We start from the raw sequence: 18,313 nt of genomic DNA, 5'->3' as shown, positions 1-18,313 counted from the left end.
AATGACCAGAACACATAGTTGAAAATATATTCGGGTCTGTCCAAACTCCGCTCACGCCTCCATTCAACAACAGTCCCGGGGTTAAAGTGTTGCAGTGCGGCCATGTACCTGGGCAGATTTGAAAAAGACTTATCCCAGTCGCCATAAATAAGTTCAAAGGCACGTTTGCGACCGAGATATGCCTTTCTTTTGGTTATAGTACAACCATACTCCTGGTGGACGGCTGTAATACACTCTTTAATCTTGAACCTAATGGACACTTCCAAATATGGAATCAAGACAAGAGAAATCAAGTCCACATCCAAGTTGAAGTGATTCTCATTGTATGTGTCCATTTCACATCTGTGCTCGCTAATAAATTTACCCACTTTTCACAAACCTGATTTCTTCTTGGTGGCACGCAACATCCAGTGACAACCCATAAAGTCTCTACAACATACAACCTTGTATTTCTCCGTAGTTGACTTACTTACCGTCATATCACGGCACTCTCTTATACTGTAGATTTTTACAGCCCTAATTAAGCGAGCTTTATCAGGGAAATACATGCCCTTTGTCAGAACAGCTGGTCTAGACTCATCCCACACCGCTGACCGAAATTCATCATCATCCCTTGTGAGGGCATCCACGTTCGGCATGCTGGGCAAATTATCAAGGTAAGGAATATTCCGCTCATGAAATGGCACGTGTGACTCGTACAATCTTGGTCTAGCGGGAGGTGGAGGAACATGCTCCCTCATCAGCTCAGGCTCAACATTCACTTCCTCCTCATCATCACCCTTATCATGGAATGGTGTGTCATCCCCAGACTCATCCGCATTATTGTCATAATCACTATCATCTTCCTAACTATGCGCATCTGCCAAATCACGAGTAAATACGTCGTTTATGGGCAACTGTGTGAGGTTAGGAGCTTCAAGAATCTCGTTTTCACTGCACAAAAATAACAAAATGATAATATACCCAACTAGATAAATACTTTAGATATAGCTATATCACTTTACTTACAAGTCGTACTGTCTTGACGTTTCATGATGGATATTTGCTTGTTGGTGATGACTCCCGGATGGACCACCGTGGTCCAATACTCTAGAACTACACATATTCCAACTAGGGGCGGGGTCATAACTTGTAAAATTCGTATCCGGACGGTACCTCTATGAAAAATATGAGTGTTAATACAAATCCAATTAAAACATAAAATAAACATCGCTAAAGCACCCACGGAATTGAAGTTTACCAGTCGTCTTGTTGATTATATAAAGTCGAAAAATTATTTTGCGGCTGCTCATTCGCTGGTGGTGACAAGTTTAAATCAAAGCAAGCTCTTTCATCAGCAATCTGTCCGGCAAAAACTGCTCCAGAATAACCACCCGATGACTGAGGGTTATCCCTACTATGCACGCCCTCATTATTGGGAACGTCTTCCACCTTGACGTACATTTCCAATAATTTTATTACAATAAATTCCCTGTATTCATCCGGAATCCACAAAAAATCTCTAAGAGTTTCATCATCCTCGATGTTAAACTCAGAATAATAAGCAAACCTCTGCGGAGTCACTGAATACAGAAATCTACCGATTATTTTAAGGTTAACCGAACGCCACCTCTCAATCATTTTTTTTACGTAACAACGATACCAATTTATCGTACTCCATAGTAAGCGGCAATTTAACATGACATTTTGGAGGTGAGATATACCTCACAGAGTTATTCTCCAACACAACCTCCCCCCCCCCCAAATATAGTGAAACCCTTATTTTTGCCACTTCAGATATTGTAAAAAAATGATTGATAAGAAGAAGAGAGAAGTATGAACGTAAGTTTGAAGATTGAATGAATTTTCATAAAATTGAAACGCCTTTAAATAAGGCAAGTCCGAATGTAAAACGCAGTACAATACTACATTTTATGTATTGAATTATTGTTATGTCAGTTCATTATTGGTGGACCAAAAACCAGAGTAAAACGCAGTATAATAATACGTTTAAGTAAAATGCAGTATTATACTGCGAATTACAAAAAAAAAATTAAAGTAAAACGCAGTATGGTACTGCGTTTTACTCATTTATGTAACTTTTTTTAAGCAGTATAAAAGTATTTTTTGTCCAAAAAAACATCACAAAAGTTTTGGACTCGTAGAGGGTTGGGAGTGGAGATTAGGAGGAAGAAGAATGATGGTAGGATTGAACATGGGTTGCCTTCGTTCTTTTCTTTTTTTGGTAGAAGAAGATAGAAGGGAGGGGGGTCATGAGGAAGATGAGGAAATGGGTGGATGTGGGGGTTTCTTGTTTTCTTTTAATTTTTTTCTTTTTTCAAAACTTTTGTTATTATGTTTAAGTTAAATTCACGTGTCTCCATCTTATTAGCCACTCTTGAGTGTGAATTACATGTATTTTTGTGTTTAGCTGCTTATCAATTTTTGTGTCTAAATGATACAATTAATGCATTAAAGTGTTCAAATGAAACGGACTTAAGATGGAGTGTCTAACTAAAAAGTGGGAACAATTTTAAGGGACTGTCATCGATGTATTCTGCCATTATTTTATATCACAGTCATATAGTTGAAAAATCCTTATATTAGTTGGTAAGATAAGCCCAACTCGACTTTAAAAAAAAATCCTTAAAACTACAATATATGAAACTTGTTTATTTTAAAAAGGTCATTGAAGTAATAAATAAGTAGCAATGACTACATTTATGATTTATGAGCAGTTTTTGCATTAAGGATTACTTTCAAAAATTTTGCATAGCTACTTTAATTATCTTTCCATTTCCTTCTTCTTTGTCAAATAGGAAAACAATCAATAAGTGATTAATATAAAAAATCTGAAAGCTGTGATGAATCAGCTAAATCCGAATGCTACTAGTACTAGGATGTCAAAAACCCGGTACCCAAAAACCCAGACCGAAGCAATTTTAGTTTGATGATTTTCACAACTTTAAATTTATGGCATTATATAATAGAGATCTTTTAGTTTTCAGGAGGTTAAAATTAAACAAAGTATCAAAAACTTAGAACCATGGATTGGTTCTGGTTTGGTATAATCACTTTTGAAGTCCTTAGTTTTCTTTCACCTTTCCTAATTTGGTTTACTTGTAAATTTTGTAACAAATCATCAGACGACGACCTATTACCAATTTCTGATCGTGCGCTATTCTCCGCTGCCGCCGTTTCATTCCGTATAACTTCTAACAGTACGGTATTCCCCGTCGCCGTCGCTTCATCCCGTACAACTTCTAACAGTGTGCCATTTTCCGCCGCCGCCGTTTCATCCCGACCTAATCCTGGTCAGCAGCAACCATCAGAATCGAGAAAAGGTTGAGATTATGGTTATTAATGAAGGAAGCCAACAGGGAAAAACAAATATCGGGGAGAACAATTTTGTTATTTGTCTTTCGGAGTATTTAAAGGGAGGAAGATGCACAGTTCTGCCTGTTTGTTACCATAAATTTATGAATTTTTTTTCGAAATTGTAGTTTTAAATAATTAACAGTACTTCAATTGTTCTTGTTTTTGTTGACAAGGTATTGGAATTGTTTTTGGTTATTTGGATTGGTGATTATTAAATGATTTACTTTATTAACACTCAGTTTATGAAAGTAATATTCTGATTGATTATTAGTTCAAATATTTGATACTAGAGTAATTGAACTATGTTGTGATTAAATATTGTATGAGTCCAAATTTGAACAACCACGACCGTTGATGAGTACGACGAGCGACGAGATCCTCGCAGCTCGATATCTTGCAGAGGGTGACTTTGAGGCGAACAAGAGACTGTACGACCCTTGCAGTAGTGCAAGCTCATTAGGGGACACTAGGAATATTCTTTCGAATATCCCCTATAACTTGTCTTTTAGAGCTCGGAAAGGTGGGGTTCCAGTTAGAGACGATGGAGGGAAAACTACTCCAATACAATTGGAATGTCGCCCATCTCAAATACTTCCACTTCCGAAAGGAGGCGCCACCTGAGTCGTACTCTTTTTCCCTCATCCGGGTTTTGTCCCAATCGTGTTTTCTCAGTGAGGTTTTTAATGAGGCGGCAAGGGGGGTAACTCGAGGTTCGAAGAATTGTTCATTACCCCGCCCGTCGACGTGTTCTCCAAACCGAGTAATAAAGGGACTGGATATAGATAATCAAATCTCCATTGTATGTACAGAGTCGACATGTGATTCTTACAAAAATATAATTAAATCTCCCTTGAATGAATAAAGTCGACATGTATTTTCCTACGGGAATATGATCAAACCTCCAATGTGAACATCCCAATGGCCAAGGCCACCGACGAAAATATGAGTTCGACCTCGTTCGAACTACGACAGGATCCTACTTCAACGAAAGTTTGAAGCAACATCCCAACGGCCAAGGCCATCGACGAAAATGAGTTCGACCTCGTTCGAACTACGACGGAATCCTACTTCGACGACAGTTCGAAGCAACATCCCACTTCGACGATCGTTCGAAAATAACACCCTAGAGGCTAAAGCCATCGCCAAAAGAAAAAGGAATCGACTTCACCCAAAAGCTAAATCGGCTTAAAAGTTTGACATGCACCCCGGATGCTCTAGATATTGCAAAGATCATCACCTAATCGACAAAACAAAATTCTACATTACATCAAAATGTTACTTATGCCTATCTTTACAACGGGCTCAAGCACGCCCCTTACAAAAATCCCAAAACAAGAAGTACAAACAAAAAGTTACACATCATTCCCGGTTGGGTATGCATCTTCGTACCAAGAGTCAAAAGCAAGACGATTCGCATCATCGGAGTTGATGTCATCCCTGTTAGGAGTAAGAGGGTCGTACCTGCACGCCTCCCGAGCTGCACGAGCTTTGGTATGCACGACCTAAAGCTCTGCCTCAGTTGCCCTCCCCTTGGCATGAAGAACCTTGTACACGTCAAGCCGGGCCTCAGCATGGACCCACAACTCATATAAGCGATGAGGCACGGCCGGATCGGCCGAGGCACGAGACGTAGAAGGTTGTGAGCGTCGAATTGCATCCTTCGCTCTCAGCGAGGCCACTTGTCCATTCAACACAGATAGCTCCGCCTCCAACTCCTTAACACGCCCTTCAAGCCCTGTGACCTTAAGCTTAGAGGCCTCCTTCTCCTCGGTCAGCTCCGACCTACAAACACGGAGGGCATTCTCCAAGGACGTTGTTCCAGAAATAGCTGCCGCCAGCTTATCAGCACCGACGCTCAATTCGCCCTTAAACCCCTCAATCTCTACCGCTTTTGTACTCAATTCAGTGGTCAAACTGGCCACCTTTGCTTGTAAGTCGGCATTCTCGGCCATCACCCCCTTTCTTAACTCAAGCTCGTCTTCCTTCACCTTAAGGGAGGCCTCGAGTTCACTATTGCGGGCAACATCCTTCATGAGCTCCTCATCTCGCTCCCTCAGCTCTTTGACCTTACGCGCCAGATGGTCCTCCCTCTATTTGAGCCCTTTACGGAACAACTGAAAGTCAGGGTCCTGATTATAAATATCGGCCATTGCACGATGCTTAGTGCGATACTGTTGATATTTGGAAGACATCTTCCCGTAAACGGCCGTCCTCTTACTTTTCTGACGCTCGTGCTCAGTCTCCATGAAAAAGGTCTAACACAAAAAGAAGAAAAGGAGAAGTTAAAGACAAAAACACAGGTCGACAATCACAATGTAAGACCAACGATGAAAAGGAAAAGAAAGACACCTACCTGCAAGGCCATGCCGGCGACGTTCCGAGACAACTCCATGTCGCTCATCGCCCTAAGCACCTCGCTCTCAGGGGAAGCATATAGAAGGGCTAAAACATACGCCACTTGATCGCAATTCGACAACAAATTGTAGTCCCCCGGGATAACTATGTGACGATCAGATCCTTCCACTCTGACCTCCACGTGAGTATGGCGACCTACGAACTCGCGAACTTCCTCCGGGTCGACATCTGAACCTGAGCCTTCGCCCTCGGCACGATGCCCCCCTCCAACGTTGGATGACGCGCCACCCTCAGCGGAGCACACAGAGCCGACCCCTGGGTAAATTCCTTCCGTTTGGGGAGATCTCCACGCTAAAATGGCGTTGTCCATAAAGGTGGGAACATGTGCCGTCTGCGATGCCCTACTTCTACCAGCGTCAATGGCCACATCCTTCCCAAGCTCCATTCTCCTCATTTTTCTCGACAACGACTCTCCCCCGTTAGAAGATTCATCCAAAAGATGCAGGGTCGGTACTGAAGAAGCCTCCTCCCTCACGACCATGTCCCGAGAGGAACCTTCTACTTGAATCGGTTGAGGATGACCCCCTCGAATAGACTCATTCAAAGTAAACTGCATTCCTGCGGCATCGACGACTTGTCAGAATGGAGGGACTGGTGCCCTCTGCCTGGAAGCTCCTCGACATGTCGCCATAAAGAGTCGTATCAATAGACGACGACATATAACCAACAAAGCGATAAGGGGGAAACATTTAACGGATGAAACTCTCTGGCTATAACGTTTTATGAAGGCGGACCAATCTCGGGTTTCTGCTGTACGGGGCAACAAATGGGCTATCCAATCCCTAATGCCGGCAATAGGGCGGGGCGAACGTCCCATAGTTGCAAACAAGAAATGAACGAACCCTATAATGAATATAGATGAAGGAAGAGCAGAATGAGTGGCGGCACTTACGAGTCTCGTTCCACCGCTACGGGAACCTAGCGGAGTCAGAAACAATGTGCTTAGTTTTGACAAAGAAATACTTATGCCAAAACTTGCGACTTGCTCAGTCGTCGGTCCCAACCACCAGCCTTTTTGTGCTACGATGCCTCAAATGCACCATAGTACCCCTATGGAAGCTAGGCGAGAACAGGTGCAAGAGGTGATGGATAGAAACATCGCATTCCGCCAACTCTGCATACTTGGTCAACAACAGAAGTATTTTGAGCGTATATGGCGAAAGTTGTACTGAGCAAACTTGGTAGAACCTGCAGAACTCCTTCGCGAATGGGAGGAGGGGAAAAGAAGAGCTAATCACGAAAGGGTACTCGTAGAAAGCGTAGTACCCAGGTTTGTGGACCTCTACGAAATCCCTTCCCGCTGGAGCCATGTCAACATGAGCGGGAATGCCGTACTTTGCACAAAGAGCATCGATGTGAACTTGTTCCGTCTCAAAAAGTACGGGAGTAGGAGTAGGAGGGGGATCTTTGAGAAAGTCACTTCGAGACATGGGGTGTCTCGACAATAACTCCTCCACCGTAGGAAGACTGTCACCCTTTTCTACTATCATATCCTCACCACCTGAAGGGGGCGCCTTGGACAATGGGGAGGCCTCAAAAACCCCTTTACGAGATCGATGTGATCATGACATGCTTTCGTTAAAAAGGGTAACGACACAGCAAAAACAAAAGAGTGTGAGAAGAAGAATCAGACACTACAAGAAAAAAGCTTATCTGCGACCAACATTTAGAGACGAGTTAATAATCCCGTCTCTAAAAGTGTATGTATTGCGATGATATTTTATTGTGGTCCTTAATTCTGTATTTTATTGCGAAGGTACTAAATCTGGTCCCTAAAGAAACTAGTAACCGGTCCCAAATTATAATTGAGGGGTTATGAGTGGGAGAGAATGCCGCCAAATATAATACTAGACTATTAAAAAAATATTATTTTCTAAAAAATAGGCGCCAAAACTAATTTACTAAATTAAAAATTCCAAAAACTAAAAGACTGTTTTTCCAAAACAAACTCATCGACCTGCAGCTTGCCCTAGTCTCAAAACACAAGAACGCTGCTGCTCTGTCTTCCTCTATCAATCTCTCAGAAATTTTGTTTTCTCAAAGCAAGGGTTACGAATTGATTTGTGAATCGAAAGTCTGCCCTAATTTTCAACCTCTATTTGCGAATCCAGGTACGCCTCCTCTTCTGAGTTGCTCCTTTTCTTCTTTTTCAACCTCGCTTTCTAAGTTGCTCGTTCTTTATTGTGAAAAAACTGTTGATGATTCTGTTTTCCAGTCTCTTGCATCTGCCTTTTGGTTTGATAGGTCATAGGCAAAGGCTAGATTGCTATGAAGTTTGCTAATTGAATCCGTACACATTGTCTGCTTTCTCCTTCGGATTTGTATTGGCTGTAGGTATTGACAGAGAAGGGATGTATGGACTTCTTATTAAATTTTGTAAAATTAAAACCGGATAAACCTTTTGTATATAATTTCACTTGAGAGGACCAGAAAAACCTCCTTGTTCGCATATTTGGTTTAGCAAATCTGCTCTAATATTCTGGGCAGAAGTGACCTCATCTGATCTTTGCGAGCAAATATGTTTCTCTTTTAAATAATGTGCATCTCATTAGAGAAGTAATAGATTGATTGATTGATCAATACAGAGATGAAGTATGCATAAGTCTCCACCTATATAGAGCATTAGACTTGAAGAGCAAGTAATTATATGGCAAACAAGTCTTGATATATATATCTGAGAGACTTTTGAGACCCTCGATACAACAGCAGAAGTTTGAAAAACTGAAAATATCTGCTGCTAGATACCTGAATCTAATACTGATAATAGAAAGAAGTCAAAATGAGCCAAATAGATAGTAGAAATTCAAGCAGATCCCAACTAACTTGACATTAAGACATAGTAATTGTTTGGAGGGAGGGTGGGGGAGAAACATCAGTTGTTATATCATTTCTCTATTCCATGGTGCATTGTTCACTAGTAAAGGTGGTAAAAACGAAAAAGCCTGCAGTGCTCAAACAAAAATAACTAGAGAAATAGACAATGAGGTTGATGGTTATGATATACATTTTTGATTGTATTCTTGCCCTTTTACTGATTTACAAGGTTTAGGAGAACTCTTGTGATGCATTAACTCAACCAATATTTTGATTATTGTAGGATAAGTTTGAGAGTGTTGACATGAATGATCATCGTGATCATATCTTGGGATGGATAAAAGAGTTATGGAACAAATGGAGAGGACACTTGCATGCAAAATATGTGAAGGACAAGCCAATCCAACAAGCTCTTAAGAATATTCCAAAGGGAGTAGACAAGAAAGAATGAGAGTGGTTAGTAAAGGAACATTTTTCTTCTGAAAGTTTTCAAGTATGCCGAACGATTTAATAGTCTATTTCGCCAAAGCATATGTAGTCTGATTTCCCCCTAGCGCCAGATATCTTTTTTCCGCTATATCAAGAATCAAACCTAAGTATATTATTTAGGTTTATTACAATAATTATATTTAAGTTTATTGTTTCACAAAGGTGAGAAGCGATAAGAATGCAGCAAACCGAGCTAAATTGAAGATGCTTCATCATATTGGTAGCAAGCCTGTTCGAGAGATAATTTATCAAAAGGTATTATCATAAAATCTCTAATTTTCTAAAGGAAATATTTACGAGGTGCTTACTGAGGTCTGTCTCATTTTCCTTTGATCTGTGACCCATCATGCTTCTTGTTTAGAAGGGCAATTCTTTTTATTTTTGCATCTGTTGTTGAATGTTGAGGGTGACCTTTCTATTATGGTAAGACTAGTCGTCCACCTGCACTTTGCGCGGTTATGTATCTATATTGTAATACTATATGTGCTTAATAAATTGTGAAATAACAAAGCTGCTATTCCCGAAGTAGCTATTGCAAGAACAAGATCAGATCTTGGTTATGATTTCTTTCCACAAAAATATTGTTTTCCCAGTTCTACCAAGTCCATTCATGAAAAATAACCTCCCCCTTCCTTCTTGTTGCTCGAATATTCAATAGGACTAGTAGTAACTTTGTGAGCTGATGTCTGACCTTCAATATTTAAAGATGCATGTAGTCGTCTGTTCTTCAGCTAGGTCGTGGCCATTATAATTAAGCTCTTCATGCAAAAGCCTATTTGATTGACTTGACAACAATGAAAGATCTCGCAAAAGAGTGGCAGTCAAATCAAACTCTCCTGAGGATTGTCTGGTTTTTGGATTAAGGAATGTTTTCAATCTCTAGCAATGTGTAGTTCAATATTTGTTGATCAGACAATTACTTTTTGAACTGAAAGCTCTCAAATGACAATCTTTCTATTAAATATTCAGCACATTTTCAATTTCTAAACGAGGTATTTTCTGACATGTTTACCTTTGATGTAAAAGGCGGGAAAGATGACAATCCACCAGATTTGGCAACAATTTTCTTTGAGACTCGTAAGAAAAATAACAAGCTTGTTGAACCTGAAGCAATTGAAAAACATGTATGTTTAGTCAACTGAATATGTAAATTACTTGAAATTATTATCGGTTCTAATATAAAATATTTCTTCATATGTTTTGTAGGTTCAGATTGAAGAAATAGTTCAATCAGGTGCATCTTTACCTACCATAGAGATAGTAGAAAAGTGTTGTGGACCTCAAACTCGTAGCCATGTATTTGGCTTTGGGGGTGGAGTAAAGGCGTAAGACTTGAAAGGTGACACTTCTTCAAAGGCTGAATTACTGTCCGCTGTGACGACCCGGCCAGTCGTCTCATGAGTTACCGCTCCGTTTTCCCCTATTTTAGCTTCTTTACGCTTCGTTATCCGTGTTTTATGTGATCGGGTTGATTAATTCGAGTTCGGAGAGGATTTGGTAAGAAATGAGTCACTTAATCTCTTTTAAGAAGGCTTAAGTTGGAAAAGTCAATCGGATGTTGACTTATGTGTTAGAAGGCTCAGAAGTGAGTTTCGATGGTTCGGTTAGCTTCGGGAGGTGATTTGTGACTTAGGAGCGCGATCGGAATGGGTTTTGGAGTTGTAGAGAAGATTTAGGCTTAACTTGGCGAAGTTGATATTTTGGCGGTTCCGGTTGATAGACGAGATTTTGATATAGGGGTCAGAATGGAATTCCGAGAGTGACAGTAGCTTCGTTGTGTCATTTGGGATGTGTGTGCAAAATTTTAGGTCATTCAGACGAGATTTGATAGACTTTTTGATCGAAAGCATAATTTAAGAGTTCTTGGAGTTCTTAGGCTTGAATCCTATGTTAAATTGGTGATTGATGTTGTTGTGAGCGTTCCGAAGTTTTGAACAAGTTTGAACGATGTCATGAGATGTGTTGGTACAATTGGTTTGAAGGTCCGGGTAGGTTCCAGGATGTTTTAGGCCAAAAATTATAGCGGTAGCAGGTCCAGAAGGGTTGCAGGCCTCGAAACTCACCTGCGCGGTCCACACAAAAAGAAGTGCGACCACGGTATTTGCTGTGCAGACCGCACAAAATGAAGTGTGGCTGCGGTAAGTGTTGTGCGGACCGCACAAAATGGTGTGCGGCCGCGGTGAAGAACATTCTGCTGGTCCTACTTCGGAAGCTCATATCTTTTGATATACAAGTAATTTTGAAATGATTCAAAAATGAAAGTTGTATCCTTTCGTGTCTAGTTTCCAGAAAGGTAAAGATATTGCAATTTGGACATCTGTAGTGAAAGTTATGAGCAAAATACTAAAGCCGGTCACTGCAAATGAAAGCTTGTGCGGCCGCGGTCGTTTTTGTGCGGACTGCACTGGTTTTGTGCGGACCACAATCGATTTTGTGCGGCCCGCGGAGGTGAAAATCTGTGGGGTACTCTATAAATACGAGGTTTTGGGTTTTATTTGATATTTTGACCTAAAGAGCTCGGATTTTGGTGATTTTTCGAAGGGTTTTCAAGAAATTCATCGGGGTAAGTGATTCTAACTCAGATTTGGCTAGAGTACATGAATCTATCATTGAATTCATCATTTAATTTGTGATTTGGGATGGAATTTGGGAAGAAAATTGTGAAATCTTTCAAAAATATAAAATGATGATTTGAAGGACCAAATGGTATCGGAATTGGATAATTTTCGTATGGATAGACTCGTGAGAGTATAAGGATTCTTGTTTGTGAATTTTGTCAAATTCTGAGATGTGGGCCCGAGGGTCGGGTTTGACCAATTTTTGGAATTTTGTGATAATTCGATTGTTTTTGCTTGGGCTTTGTTCCCTTAGCATATTGTGACGTATTCGTTCTGATTTTGGATAGATTCGACGTGCGTGGAGGCCAATTCGAGGGGCAAAGGCGTCGCGAGCTAGAGAATTAGCCGGTTCGAGGTGAGTAATGGTTGTAAATGATGTCCTGAGGGTTTGAAACCCCGGATTGCACATCGTAGTGCTGTATTGAGGTGACACACGCGCTGGGTGATGAGCGTGGGGTCTTTTACTACTGGGGATTGTGACTTGGTCCGTCCCGATTGATGATTTTACCGCGTATTTGACTGAAACTTATTTGTTATCGTCATGATTTGGGCTGATTGCCATATTCGGGCTTCGTACCAACTATTTGAACCCTCCGGGGATTTTTATCACTAATTCCTCACTATTTGACTTATTACTTGAACTCAGTCCTGTTGATATTTACTGTTTTACAAACTCAATCACTTTTATTCGTATTTGAACTTAAATGATATTTCTAAATGATGTTTTGGGCTGAGAACTACTGTTTTACTAATGCCCGAGGGGCTTGTGATGATTTTCGGATTGAGTGAGGCCGAGGGCCTGAGATACTTTTTATTGCCACGAGATGGCTTGATATTGCGCTTGGACCGTAAGGAGCCCCTCCGGAGTTTGCACCCCCACAATGAGCGCGGGTACCCATCATGATTTAAGAGTGAGCCCGAGGGGCTGATATTGTACCGAGAGTGAGCCTGAGGGGCTGATACTGTTCTGAGTGATTGTTACTGTGCTCGATGGGCGAATTTCTACTTGCTATTCACCCGCTAAATTACCTGTTTTACTTGGTTTAAAGGAACTTCATTTGATTTCTTCATGGATTTACTGCCTTAAGTGATTTTACTGCTTGATATAGAATTGCTTTGTGCCTTTACGTGTTTTCTTGCTTTCAGCCATTATTTATGATTATTACTCACTGAGTCGGAGTACTCACATTACTCCCTGCATCGTGTGTGCAGATTCAGGTATCGCAGAGTTCGCTCCTGAGTGCTGATCCTCCTAGTCCAGGCAGTGTTTTCGGAGACTACGAGGTAGTTGTTGGCGTCCGTAGCCCCCGTTCCTCCCTTATCTTACTATTTTCATGTTCTTGAACTTCTGTAACGGACTTTGTATCTAGTAGAATGGTATCCAGAACTATTAGCTGCTCATGACTTGTGACACCCCGGTTTGGGCTGTGTCGGGATGGTTTCTACTGCTGTTGTCGTTAATTCCGCAAATTATGGTTATTATATCACGTTTTAGAACTACTTATGGTATTTAACTGTTTAAAAGAGGTGGTTTGTTTTGGTCTGGCTGGCCTTGTCTTCACGAGAGGCGCCATCACGACCGGGTTCGGGGAATTGGGTCGTGACATCCGCTCTACGTTCAACTCGAGAGGAAAACAAATCTTTGAATGAGGAAAACAAATCCTTACATGATCGCTTGTCTACCTTAGAAGATGAGATAAAAGAAATGAGGAAAATAAAGGAATACTTTGCTGCTAAACAATCACATGTCTCGCCTTTGACATCGCACGTTTCAACTGAATGACCACTACTTTTGACTGCTGACCAAGTTAGTAACAATATACCCTGCTTTTTAAATTTTTTGTTGATTTATATAGTCATTTCTATCTTATTGCTATCTCTGTTGTCACTGAGGATTTACCTTATCCTAGCAAAATAGTACTAATTGCACTATTCAAATGGCTGGGTTAGTGATTGCTGGAACCCTTGCTAGATAGAAGTCGATATGCCTTCAGCATAAATACTGTGCCCATTTGAAGTAAAGCCTAGAACTTTTTTTCTCGAACAGTAAAAGAGCATTTTTATTGACACCAGCACTAAGTACTACTGAAATATCCAGTGTTGGAGCAGCTGTAACATGCGTTTGTAATTCCCCTTCCTTGTGATCATCAGAAGTACATAAGTCCTTTGTGATATGTAGTCGAGCAGCTACATTTTTTGAATTTTGCTGTTGTTTTACATTACTTTTATATCACGCGTACTCCCAAGTTCACCTTGAACCTTTCAATGGTTTGACATTGTGGCAGAAATAGCCTCAGATTACACTCATTTGCTTGCACACATGACTGATATGAAGATACTATCTATTCAATTTGTTATAATAAAGCATACAGAACATATTTTGTATGTATGTGTTCTAGCAAACATATATAATCTATGCCTTTAGTCCTACTTACTCTCAAGCAAGGTGGGTGCTAATCTGCTGATATGTATTAGCATTTGTGAGCTCTCACAAATATTAGTTCATTAGTGTACAAAAGACCAGCATTTGGTACTACTAGCTAGTAAAACTTCTACAACATGAAAAACATGTTTGTGATATACGCTCACTCACAATTACTCCTGGAAATTTGTAATACTTCACGATCATCTCCCTTGTCATGAAATCCAGTAGCACCTTTAAAATTTGCACCTTCAATAGCATAATCAGTAGCACCATTACTAACTAATTTTCTATATTCCTCTAGCCTTGTTGATATTGCTGGATACACCTGATGAATTTAGATTGCTTTTGGGGTAAGCGGTTTAACCATTACTATTGTAAATTAACATATATTGTTTTACCAATAGTTATTTATCGTCTTTTCAAAATTTTGTACTTACAGGTTTTGAAGATTGAAACTACAAGTCAAGATGCAAGTTTGGAAAATACACAAGCTCATTATTATTTTGCTATGTAAAACTTGATATCATATAGTCTAGCTCAGGATGTTAGCTAAGTTTTTTTGTTAAGGTGTCGAGAAAATACTGAAACTAACATCATGGGATGTTAACATTGCAATTAATAACTTTATTACCTTTTTATATCTAGATTTTTCTATAGCAATTTGATATTTATTGATGAAAATAACTTTTTTGTGACATTGAGCTTTAGGAATACTTGCGGTCAATAAGATCGAGATTAGAAATATGGTCGTTAAAGTTACTACAATTATTTTAAATAGGGACTAGTGTTGCTCGTCTTTAAAAGATAAGTTACGACCAGTTAAAGAGTGGTCGCTAAAATGGGTTAACCACCGAAAAATATATATTTTTCATAATATATTTATCGTCTAATAGGGAGGAGAAAAGTGGTCGCTAAAACTGTTTTACGACGAGAAAATATATAATTTTAATAATATATTAATTGTCTATTGGGACGAGATATGTAGTCTCTAAAGGTATTTAACGACTAGACCTTTTATCTGTCTCTAAAAACATTTAACGACCAGTTTTTTGGACCCGTCGTTATTGACCTTTAGCGGCGGAAGCTATTGCGACCGGTGGCGACCAGCTTTTTCCCGTCGCAATTAGTTTATTAGGACCAGATTTGGATCTTTAAGGACCATATTTCCCTTCCTTAAAGACCGTTTTTCTTGTAGTGAGAAGGGTGTTAGGACAAACTCGGAGAAATAAGGAAGGATAATCAGAAGTGAAATGGCCAAGATTTTTTGAAAAAACAAACCCTCCACCTATTTATAGGATTGGGTGGAGCTAGAATCGAAGCGTAAGGTCGCAAAATTGCACCAAAATCGAAGCGACAAGCCATCAATCCCCCATCTCGAAAACTTGCGCAATGATGACGCACGTGAAGATGATGTCATTTCCCAGTAAAATGCTTTACTTGGTATCTTGCTAAGCACGCTGACCGCCTACCATTGGCCAGGCCGTAACGCCTCGTAGGGTCAAATTTCTCCGTAAGAGCGCATGGTGTCCTCCCATCGAGGGCGCACCGAGTTGCAACCCCGACAAGCGGAGGGACTAGCTGTATGGGTCCAAATTTGAACAACCCCGACCGTTGATGAGATCCTCGCAGCTCGACATCTTGCAGAGGGCGACTTTGAGGCGAACAAGAGACTGTACGACCCTTGCAGTAGTGCAGACCCATTAAGGGACATTAGGAATATTCCCTATAACTTGTCTTTTAGAGCTCAGAAAGGTGGGGTTCCTTATATATATAACGTGAAACAACTTTGTAAGGGCTGGGACTTTGGCTAATCCATAATTCTTACTATATACTTGCTTACATAGAGGATTGAGAAGAATATTGTTAAAAGTCTTTTTGGTCTGGATAAGATAAAGAATTCGTATCATCCGTATTCCCCTTACCTATCTTTCGATCTAGAGATTATTATACTTAGCTAAGATTTACCCCTTCATTTTCTTTGATTGATTTGTTCAAAAAGATTCCGATATCTATTGAGTCAAACATATATGACACTGATATAGTTTAAAAAGATATTAGGTTTTTTCCCCTCTCCTTTGGTTCCTCTTTGACCTCTCTTTGTTGGAGTTAGTAGTGTCAAATCGGTAGATTGGGTCGATTTTAAGTGAGTCAAAACGGGTTGAGTCAATAATTGGGCAGATGAAATGACCCGTCCAAAAGTTATTTGAGGTAAGATGGACTGAGTTAAGATGAGCTAAAATTTGGGTCATAGCCCTACCCGCCCAACTCTTATCAAACTTTACCTTTTTATGGTCTTATATAATTGTAATAGCCCATAAATTTCAAACAAGGACATATGAGTCATTTAACAAAAAAAGGAAAAAGATATAAAAAAGGGGCCGTAGCCCACCAGATTACAATATGGTAAAAAGGTAAAAGCAAAGAAAGGGATTAAGGGAAGGGGAAGGACTCATGGCAAACACAAAAGAAAAAAAAGATGGCTTTGGATAGTAGAAGGATTCTAATACAGGGAAAACTCACATGCAACAATAAGTTAAGGGACCTGGTGAAAAGCTTGGCAGCTACTTTTGAGAACAAAAGAAAACGTGAGATTTGCACTTTTCTTCCGTTGAAGAGCACCAGGATCATTCAACGAAGAGAAACTAACTAAATACAAAAGTAGGTAAATTTTTGAACTTAATTTATAGATTTGATTCATAAATTCCATGGCTATAGAGTTGGGGTTAAGAATTAGTTGAAGAACTAATATTAATGAAATAATCCAGTTCATGGAATTTTTATGAATTGGTACCATAGGTTTGGGGTTATAAACTTACATAGTCTGTCTATACTAAAACAGAAAACAAAAAAGAAGAAGGGATATTCCTCCAAAAACCTTTCCGTTTCGTTACTGATTGGTAATCAAATATGATTGCTACTAATATTGGTGATATTGGAAAAAAAATTTACGATGTAATTTTGATAGCATTGAGTTGGGATACTGAAATGGGTCTTAATATTCCAAGTAGAATAAGAGGGATTTGTTGGATTATTATAATTCGGCAAATTAAGAGCCAAATATGAAACTCTTAGGGTTGGGCATTCTAAATTAGCTACGAATTAACCGAAATATGCAAATTAACATGAGATCGATATCATGTAATTATAGATTGATTGGAGGAAGTTGTACGAATTGCTCGAGATGAAGCATTTGGTATTTCGGCACGAGTACTATAAGTAATAATCTTACCACAATTTGTGTTTTCATAACTTGCATGATTTACACATGATTTTTAATATGAATATATTACCAATTATTTTGAGTTGCATGTGGGACAAGTCTTTTACTCTATATGATACCGAAATAGTTATTTGAGATGATTACCGTTGTTTTAAATATTTTTGCTGTCACTAGATATGTTTTACCGTTACTTGAAATTACTGTTATCTAAATAAAATTACATGATTTTATAAGAACCGAAATGCCCTATATTGTTTTAAAATATTTTCCTATGAGTATATACGGATATAGAGACAAGTATAAATGAGAGTAGACTTTGAAGGATCCCGTAGCTAAAGGCGGTGTTCGTTAGACCTGGTGCACCTTGTATTTATCGATTACAGAGTACAGTTATATCTCTCGCTAGTGGGAAGGTATAAATAGCATACCGTTACCGATTCCCTCAAGTAGGGACTACCGTTATATTTGACTTCTTTCGAAAAAGTTCACAGTTATACCGATTACATGATCCGTTCATTGAAACCTTCCAAATTTGAATATTGATATTATACAGTGGTCAGCTTACTACTGAATTGTTAATTGTATTATACTACAAGAAAAACATGATGAGACTGAAAATTATTTATTGTTTCTGAAAGGGCACTTTTATGTTATTTTCTGTTTGATATACTAGCATGTTTTCTGACTTGTCCCCAATAAAAATGGTTGTGGTTAAGTGTTATTACTCACTGAGCTATCGACTCATTTTCCGCTATTTTTTTTACAGAGACAGCAGTTGACGCGGGCGAAGATTTCATAAATTAGAGTGCACAGGTTGATCGTTCTTGGTGAGCCTCGCACTTGTTCGCGTGGGCGGAGATTTTTATCAATTGTTATGGTCTTTTGTTTGAAGTCTTAGAGTCTCTCCATGATCATTCCTTTAGTGTCTTGAGTATTCTTAATTATTATAGACTTATGTTGAGTATCGCTCATTCT

At 39.5% G+C, this 18,313-nt stretch overlaps 1 long non-coding RNA gene across 7 annotated transcripts; it reads left to right on the top strand.

The window, feature by feature from the left end:
* Nucleotides 1–7,696: 7,696 nt before the first annotated feature.
* Nucleotides 7,697–14,762, top strand: LOC107769405 (uncharacterized). Of its 7 annotated transcripts, none has more exons than XR_012711082.1 (8): nucleotides 7,697–7,883; nucleotides 8,870–9,042; nucleotides 9,238–9,330; nucleotides 10,102–10,199; nucleotides 10,282–11,638; nucleotides 11,981–12,048; nucleotides 12,906–14,468; nucleotides 14,558–14,762. It is a non-coding gene; the product is annotated as an uncharacterized LOC107769405 (long non-coding RNA). The 7 variants fall into 7 exon arrangements; XR_012711087.1 differs by having other exon boundaries at nucleotides 10,282–12,048; nucleotides 12,906–12,977; nucleotides 14,420–14,468; XR_012711083.1 differs by having other exon boundaries at nucleotides 10,282–12,048; nucleotides 12,906–13,500; nucleotides 14,420–14,468.
* The last annotated feature ends 3,551 nt before the right edge of the window (nucleotides 14,763–18,313 follow it).

Source organism: Nicotiana tabacum, chromosome 6, assembly GCF_000715075.1.
Source record: "Nicotiana tabacum cultivar K326 chromosome 6, ASM71507v2, whole genome shotgun sequence".
In the NCBI taxonomy this organism is placed as follows: Eukaryota; Viridiplantae; Streptophyta; class Magnoliopsida; order Solanales; family Solanaceae; genus Nicotiana; species Nicotiana tabacum.
The sequence above is the reverse complement of the archived record's forward strand: the minus strand, read 5'-3'. Positions and strand labels throughout refer to the sequence as shown.